Below are 9274 nucleotides of genomic sequence, written 5' to 3'. Positions count from 1 at the left end.
TGCATAGGCCAGCAGTATGCGTATAGCTTCAAGCCTAGCCACAGGAGCAAATGTTTCATCGAAGTCAATTCCTTCAAATTGAGTGTATCCTTGGGCAACGAGACGAGCTTTGTTTCTGACAACTTGACCATGCTCATCTTGCTTGTTGCGATATATCCATTTAGTGCCTATGATACTGTGCTTACAAGGATCAGGACGCTTGACCAGTTCCCATACATTATTCAACTCAAATTGTTGAAGCTCTTATTGCATAGCTTGAATCCATTCAGGTTCCATAAAGGCTTCATCAACTTTCTTGGGTTCAAATATTGAGACAAATGCGAAGTGTCCACAAAAATTTGCTAGTTGTGTTGCCCTTGAATGAGTGAGTGGACTAGGTGCATCGATGCTGTCAATTATTCTCTCAATCTGTACTTCATTTGCAACACGAGGATGAACAGGATGAAGATTTTGCTCTTGCTGATCATTGTCATCGTTAGAAGGAATGTCTTCAGGCTGAGCATTGTCTTCAGGTTGATCAGGTGCAGAGATGATGATTTCCTCTTCAGGCTGAGCTTCAGACGGTATGATTTCTCCAGTTCCCATAAGCTTGATGGTTTCACTGGATGGAACTTCATCTAGCACATTTGGCAGGTGCTCTCTTTGCGAGCCGTTAGTCTAATCGAACCGCACATCCACAGTTTCAACCACTTTATAGTGAAAGAGGTTGAAGACTCTGTAGGAGTGCGAATCCTTTCCGTATCCAATCATAAAACCTTCATGTGCTTTTGGTGCAAATTTTGAAGTGTGATGCTGATCCTTGATCCAGCACCTAGCACCAAATACTCTGAAGTAATTGGCGTTTGGCTTCTTACCAGTGAGGAGCTCATAGGATGTTTTGTTCAGAAGCTTATGAAGATAAACAAGGTTGATGATATGGCATGCAGTATCAATGGCTTCAGGCCAGAACTTTCTTGGAGTCTTGTATTCGTCGAGCATCGTCTGGGCCATCTCAATAAGTATTCTGTTCTTGCGTTCCACGACGCCATTCTGCTGCGGCGTGTACGGAGCTGAGAATTCATGAGTGATGCCCAAAGTACCAAGATAAGTGCCGAGGCCGGTGTTCTTGAATTCAGTGCCATTGTCACTTCTGATGTGCTTGATCTTGACGCCATAGTTGTTCATGGCTCGATTGGCGAAGCGTTTGAAGACATCCTGCACTTCAATCTTGTAGAGGATTATATGCACCCATGTATATCTTGAATAATCATCAACAATGATGAAGCCATAGAGACAAGCAATAGTAGTAAGAGTTGAGTAGTGAGTGGGACCGAAGAGGTCCATGTGTAGTAGTTTGAAGGGTTGAGTCGTTGTCATGATTGTCTTCGAGGGATGCTTGGCCCTCGTCATCTTTCCAGCTTCACAGGCACCGCATAGGTGGTCCTTTTTGAACTTGACGCCCTTGATGCCTATGACATGCTTCTTCTTTGCAAGAGTGTGCAAGTTCCTCGTGCCAGCATGCCCTAGACTCCGATGCCAGAGCCAGCATTCTGAAGCTTTTGCAAGAAGACATACGGCAAGCTGTGGTCCTGCTGATAAATCTACCACATACAAATCATCTTTCCGATACCCTTCAAAGACTAGAGACTTGTCAGATTCCATTAGAACAAGGCAACGATATTTTCCAAATATCACAATCATGTTTAAATCGCAAAGCATTGAGACAGACATTAAGTTGAAACCAAGGGATTCAACAAGCATCACTTTATCCATGTGTTGATCCCTTGAGATTGCAACTCTACCTAGACCCAATACCCTGCTTTTACCAGTATCAGCAAATGTGATGTGACTCTTGTCAAATGGACGTAAGGTTGAGTCCATGAGAATACTTCACTTGCCAGTCATGTGATTAGTACACCCACTATCAATAATCCATTCTGAAGCAGCTGGTGTCATACCCTACAGTGCAGTTAGGGGGATAGGCTTCACGAAGAGAATTTTGAAGCATAAACATTTGACGAGCAAGTGGATTATGAAAGCTTAGATCGAGATTAGGACTGATAGAACAAGTAGCAAGCGACTCAGGAACAAAATACATAATAAGACCATTTGGGCATTTGATCTTGTGCCCTACAAGATGTTTAAGGTCCCCAGCAATAGCTTCAGACGCATTTGATTTTCGGCTGGAGACATTTCCCTGCAAAAGAGAGTTAAGCTTTCTTAGCCACCCACATCTTCAAGGGTGGCTTCGAAGCAATGAGTCTAAGTGCAGCATCTGAGAACTTTGGCTTTGGAGCCCTAGCAAATAGTCTTGCAAGTGGACAATAGTACTCATAAGAATAAGCAGAGTAGTTCTTGGTCTTATGAACATGGCGATTTGATGAAACGTGCTCATATTCATAGGCATGAGTATGGTTTCCCTGCAAAACATTTGTGTTAGTGCGACTCAGGTCAGTCATTTGTCTGTATGAAGCCTTTGGACCATATGTATGAAGCCTTTGGACCATATGAAGCATGTGGTCTGGAGTTTGTCTTCTTCACTTGTGGTGTCATGACGACATTCACAGGAAGATTCTCCAAACACTTTTTCGGCACCCAGACTTTCTTCATAGGTGGCACATTCCTGCAGTTAGTACCAATATACCTGGCAAACACTTCACCATTCTGATTCTTAAACAGTTTATAGTTTGCATCAAAGGATTCATCAATAACAATGGGATTAGCACAAGTGAAGCCAGATAGGGTGGATGGATCGACTGAAGGTTCCTTTGCAGCAACCCATGTGGCTTTGGGGTACTACTCAGGTTTCCAGTAAGAGCCATCAGCATTCATTTTCCGTTCGAACCCAACACCCTCTTTCCTAGGTTTTGGTTCAAGATCTGCCTATTGAGGACATCACATAGTGTCTGATGCCCTTTGAGACTTTTGTACATCCCTGTTTCAAGCAATGTCTTCAACCTAGCATTTTCATCAGCAATAGTCATGGTATTCTCAGCAGAGGGGTTAGTTACCACATCAACAGTTGAAGATATTGCAATAGTAGCAGCAGTAGAACATCCAGCAACAGAAGTAGCGTTGTCACGCTCAATGCATTTAAGACATGGTGGTTCAAATCCTTCCTGAGCGGAATTGATCTATTTGGCGCGAAGTGATTCGTTTTCCTTTTGAAGATCTTCATGAGCCGCTCTCAATTTCTCAAGATCTTGCTTCCTTTGAAGATAATCATAGGAAAGCTTTTCATGAGTTGTTGAGAGCGTTTCATGACGACTTTCAAGTTCCTCATACTTAACATGAAGATTTTTTATGTCTTCAATTAAGGACTGAGATCGAGTCATTTCAGCGTCTAACAGATCATCGCTTTTGTCTAACAGTTTTTGAATATGTTCCATAGCTTTCTGTTGTTCAGTTGCAATTTTAGCAAGTGTTTTGTAGCTGGGTTTGGAACCACAATCAGAGTCATCTTCACTGGATGTTTGATAGTGAATAGTGCGTGTGTTTACCTTGGCACCGCGTGCCATGAAGCAGTAGGTGGGAGCGGAGTTGTCCTTGTCATTTGCATCGGCGTCGGTGATGAAGTCATTGTCTTCAGTGTTGAAGATGGACTTCATAATGTATGTTGTATCCAAACTTGCAACGCCAGAATCGGACTCCTCCTCAGACTCCACCTCCGCCTCCTTAGAAGCGGACTCCTCCTCTGAATCCATTTCCTTGCCAACAAACGCACGAGCCTTGCCAGATGAGCTCTTCTTGTGTGATGAAGACTTTGAGGAAGACTTGGAAGAAGACTTTGAGTATTTCTTCTTCTTCTTGTCGTCAGAATCATATTCCTTGCTCTTCTGCTTATTCTTGTTCTCATTGTCCCACTGCGGACACTCAGAGATGTAGTGACCAGGTTTCTTGCACTTGTGACATGTTCCCTTCTTGTAGTCATGAGCAGAAGCTTCATCATTCCTTGAGCTGGATCGTGAGGACTTTCTGTAGCCTTTCTTCTTGGTGAATTTCTGAAACTTCTTCACAAGTATAGCAAGCTCCTTTCCAATGTCTTCAGGATCATCCGAACTGCAATCAGATTCTTCTTCAGATGAGGAAATAGCTTTTGCCTTCAAAGCACGAGTTCGCCCATAGTTGGGACCGTAGATGTCTCTTTTCTCAGAAAGCTGAAACTCATGTGTGTTGAGCCTTTCAAGTATGTCAGACGGATCGAGTGTCTTGAAGTCAGGGTGTTCTCGAATCATCAGGGCTAGGGTGTCAAATGAGTTGTCTAGTGATCTTAGGAGTGTCTTGACGACTTCATGCTTGGTGATCTCAGTAGCGCCGAGGGCTTGAAGCTCATTTGTGATGTCAATGAGTCGACCAAACGTGAGCTGAACATTCTCATTGTCGTTTCTCTTGAAGCGGTTGAAGAGGTTGTGAAGGACACTGGTTCTTTGATCTCTCTAGGTTGAGACACCTTCGTTGACCTTGGATAGCCAGTCCCAGGCTAGCTTAGATGTTTCGAGAGCACTCACACAGCCATACTGCCCTTTGGTCAGATGACCACAGATGATGTTCTTGTTAGTGGAGTCCGATTGAACAAACTTCTTGACATCAGCAGCGGTGACACCTTCACCGGCCTTGGGGACGCCATTCTTAACGACATACCAGAGGTCGACATCAATGGCTTCAAGATGCATGCGCAACTTATTCTTCCAGTAGGGATATTCAGTTCCATCGAAGACTGGGCACGCAGCGGAGACTTTGATTATCCCTGCAGTCGACATAGCTAAAACTCCAGGTGGTTAAACCGAATCACACAGAACAAGGGAGTACCTTGCTCTGATACCAATTGAAAGTGCTAGTGATCAACTAGAGGGGGGTGAATAGGCGATTTTTATGAAAGTCTTCAAAACATGGAAGTTTCGAAGACAAACGATAGAAATAAACCTATTACCATGCAGCAGAAGGTAGACTACACTAAGCTAGCCATAGTCAAGTATTCAATGAAATGAAAGCATAAAGACTAATAGAAGCTAGGAAGTATAGATCAGGATGGAAGATAGTATGAAGCCAATCAGAACAAGCAGTCACACAGTGAAGACAAATAACTAATGCAAACAGGCAATGACTTCACAAAGACCAATCAGCACATAAAGAGATGGGAAGGATGGAACCAATGGCTCATTGAAGATAATGATTTGTTGGACCAGTTCCAGTTGCTGTGACAACTGTACGTCTGGTTAGGGAGGCTGAGATTCAACTCAGAAGACCGTGTCTTCACCTTATTCCCCTTGAGCTAAGGACACCCAGTCCTCGCCCAATCACTCTAGTAAGTCTTCAAGGTAGACTTCCAAACCTTCACAGACTTCGTTCACCGGCGATCCACAATGACTCTTGGATGCTCAGAACGCGACGCCTAACCGGCTGGAGGATTCACAGTCCTCAAGTGTAATAAGTCTTCAGATCACACAGACAGGAAGACTTAAGTGATGCCTAACACTCTTTGGCTCTGGGTGTTTAGGGCTTCGTCCTCGCAAGGAATTCTCTCTCAAAGGCTTCGAGGTGGGTTGCTCTCAAACGATAAAAGCCGTACACTAACTCTGAGCAGCCAACCGTTTATGGTTGTAGGGGGTGGGCTATTTATAGCCACTAGGCAACCCGACCTGATTTGTATGAAATGACCCTGGGTCACTAAGGAACTGACACGTGTTCCAACGGTCAGATTTCAAACACACACGGCAACTTTACTTGGGCTACAAGCAAAGCTGACTTATCCAACTCTGGATAAGATTTGCTCTCATTGTCTTCGCTCGAAGACATAGGATTTTGGTTAAGCATCACTTCAGTCATTCTGATTGGTTCACTTGGACCCCACTTAACAGTACGGTGGTTCCTATGACTTTAACAAAGAAGAAAAAGAATGACGAAACAACTAAGTCTTCGCGCTCCATAGTCTTCATGCAATGTCTTCTCTTGTCATAGTCTTCAATGTGAGTGTCTTCACATACCACCTTTGACTTCAATGTCTTCATACATTTTTAGGGGTCATCTCTGGTAGGAAAACTGAATCAATGAGGGACTTCTACCTGTGTTATCCTGCAATTCTCACAAACACATTAGTTCCTCAACCAGGTTTGTCGTCAATACTCCAAAACCAACTAGGGGTGGCACTAGATGCACTTACACTCACCGTCGTCCACCACCCTGGTGCTCTCGGCACGGCCTGGTCAACGTGGTCAACGACCAACATGCATCTTAAGTGCACTGTACATGGAGAGGCTGACAGCTGGGTCCATGGCCGCACGCAAGGAAATGCCTCCTTATTACGCGCAAAATAATGATTCCTCCACCTGACATCTGGGAACCACCGAAAGGGCCTCTGTATTTCATGAAAAAATGTTACCTCCGCTCACGTTCGGACCCACCAGCTATATCTTCGCACGCAAGGAAGTGTCTCCTTATTACGCACAAAAAAATGAATACTCCCCCTGCTATCTGGGACCCAGTATAGTGGCAGGCTAACTTGTGGGCCTACTAAGTTGACGGGGACGGAGGGCTTTGTCAACTTAGTCAATATGCATGATTCTAGCTCCAATGACCGTACGAAGTCCATCCAACGGCTGTAGTGCTTCTTCAACCTCTGCTCTTCTTGTTCCAGCCGCCCAAACCAGCGTCGGTTGTGCCTAGTGCTCCTGCCTCCCATGGCCGGCTGCGATGCGGCGGAGGCCTCACCGCCCCCTACTACTCCCACCGCTGGCCAGGCCATCCCTCCACTCACCCACACCCCATGTTATTCTGCGGCGATGGCAGCCTCACACCGTAGCGAACCAGTAAACCCTCATACTCCTCTACGCGTGGGCATCCACTGCCGCGTTGATAACCCACAAGTATAGGGGATCGCAACAGTTTTCGAGGGTAGAGTATTCAACCCAAATTTATTGATTCGACACAAGGGGAGCCAGAATATTCTCAAGTATTAGTAGCTGAGTTGTCAATTCAACCACACCTGGAAACATAATATCTGCAGCAAAGTATTTAGTAGCAAAGTAATATGATAGTAGTGGTAACGATAGCAAAAGTAACGGTAGCAAAAGTAATGTTTTTGGTAGTTTGTAGTGATGATAACAATAGCAACAGAAAAGTAAATAAGCGAAGAACAATATATGGAAAGCACGTAGGCAATGGATCGGTAATAGAGAATTATGCCGGATGTGGTTCATCATGTAACAGTCATAACCTAGGGTGACACAGAACTAGCTCCAATTCATCAATGTAAGTAGGCATGTATTCCGAATATAGTCACACGTGCTTATGGAAAAGAACTTGCATGCCATCTTTTGTCCTACCATCCCGTGGCAGCGGGGTCCTAGTGGAAACTAAGGGATATTAAGGCCTCCTTTTAATAGAGTACCGGACCAAAGCGTTAACACATAATGAATACATGAAGTCCTCAAACTACGGTCATCACCGGAAGTGGTCCCGATTATTGTCACTTCGGGGTTGCCGGATCATAACACATAGTAGGTGACTATAGACTTGCAAGATAGGATCAAGAACTGTCATATATTGATGAAAACATAATAGGTTCAGATCTGAAATCATGGCACTCGGGCCCTAGTGACAAGCATTAAGCATAGCAAAGTCATAGCAACATCAATCTCAGAACATAGTGGATACTAGGGATCAAACCCTAACAAAACTAACTCGATTACATGATAAATCTCATCCAACCCATCACCGTCCAGCAAGCCTACGATGGAATTACTCACGCACGATGGTGAGCATCATGAAGTTGGTGATGGAGGATGGTTGATGATGACGATGGCGACGGATTCCCCTCTCCGGAGCCCCGAATGGATTCCAGATCAGCCCTCCCGAGAGAGTTTAGGGCTTGGCAGCGGCTCTGTATCGTAAAACGTGATGAATCTTTCTCCTTGATTTTTTTCTCTCCGAACACGAATATATAGAGTTGGAGTTGAGGTCGGAGGAGCTCCAGTTGGAGTTGATTTTTTTCTCTCTGAACACGAATATATAGACTGAGTTTCAGCATCAGAGATAGAAGTTCCCTTATCATTATCAGGAGGTTTTTCTATTTCTGGTTCACTAGAAGCATGCAAAGTCCTATCATTTTTCTTCTTCTTTTTCTTTCTAGAAGAACTAGGTGCACTAGTGTTAGCTCTTTGTGAATCTTGTTCAATTATTTTTGTGTGTCCCTCAGGATAAAGTGGTTCCTGAGTCGTTTTACCTACTCTAGTTGCAACTCTAACAGCAAAGTGATGCATATTATTATTCATTTCATCAAGCAACTCTCTTTGTGATTTAGCAACTTGTTCTAACTGATTTTGAACCATAGAAGCATGCTTTCCAACACCTCTAACATCATTTGATATTCTAAATAACAAGTCACTCAAGTGAGCAATCATATCAGAATTGTATTTCAGTTGTTTCATAACATTTGCATTGAAGTGATCTTGTTTTCTAATGCAGTTTTCAAACTCATAAAGGCATTGGCTAGGATGCATATTGTGAGGATTGTCATTATCATTGAACTTCATAAGAGAATTTACCTCTACCACCTTAGGCAGTGGTGGTGTATTAAGCCCATGTATTCTTCAATAGGAGGTGGATTTTTAACATCCTCAGCTTTAATACCTTTTTTTCTTTGCCTCTTGCATATCTTCAGGACTGAGATATAATATACCCCTCTTCTTCGGAGTGGGTTTAGGTGGTGGTTCACGAAGAGTTCAATCATCATAGTTTTTCAATATGTTATTCAATAATTCTTTAGCTTGTCCAACAGTTCGTTCCCTGAAAACACAACCAGCACAACTATCTAGGAAGTCCCTAGAAGCATCGGTTTGTCCATTATAGAAGATATCAAGTATTTCATTTTTCTTAAGAGGATAATTAGTCAAAGCATTTAGTAACTGGCAAAGCCTCCCCCAAGCTTGTGGGAGACTCTCTTCTTTAGTTTGCACAAAGTTAAATATTTCCTGTAAGGCAGCTTGTTTCTTATGAGCAGGGAAATATTTTTCAAAGAAGTAATAAATCATATCCTGGGAACTAAGCACACAACCAGGAGCAAGAGTATTGTACCAAGCTTTAGCATCACCCTTTAATGAGAATGGAAATAATTTGAGAATAAAGTAATAGCGAGTTTTCTCATCATGAGTAAAAAGGGTGGCTATGTCATTCAACTTAGTAAGATGTGCCACAATAGTTTCAGTTTCATAACCATGGAAAGGATCAGATTCAACCAAAGTAATTAATTCTGGGTCGACAGAGAATTCATAATCCTTATCATCAATAAAGATAGGTG

Source organism: Triticum urartu, chromosome 3, assembly GCF_003073215.2.
Source record: "Triticum urartu cultivar G1812 chromosome 3, Tu2.1, whole genome shotgun sequence".
In the NCBI taxonomy this organism is placed as follows: domain Eukaryota; kingdom Viridiplantae; phylum Streptophyta; class Magnoliopsida; order Poales; family Poaceae; genus Triticum; species Triticum urartu.
Note: the sequence above shows the minus strand (reverse complement) of the source record.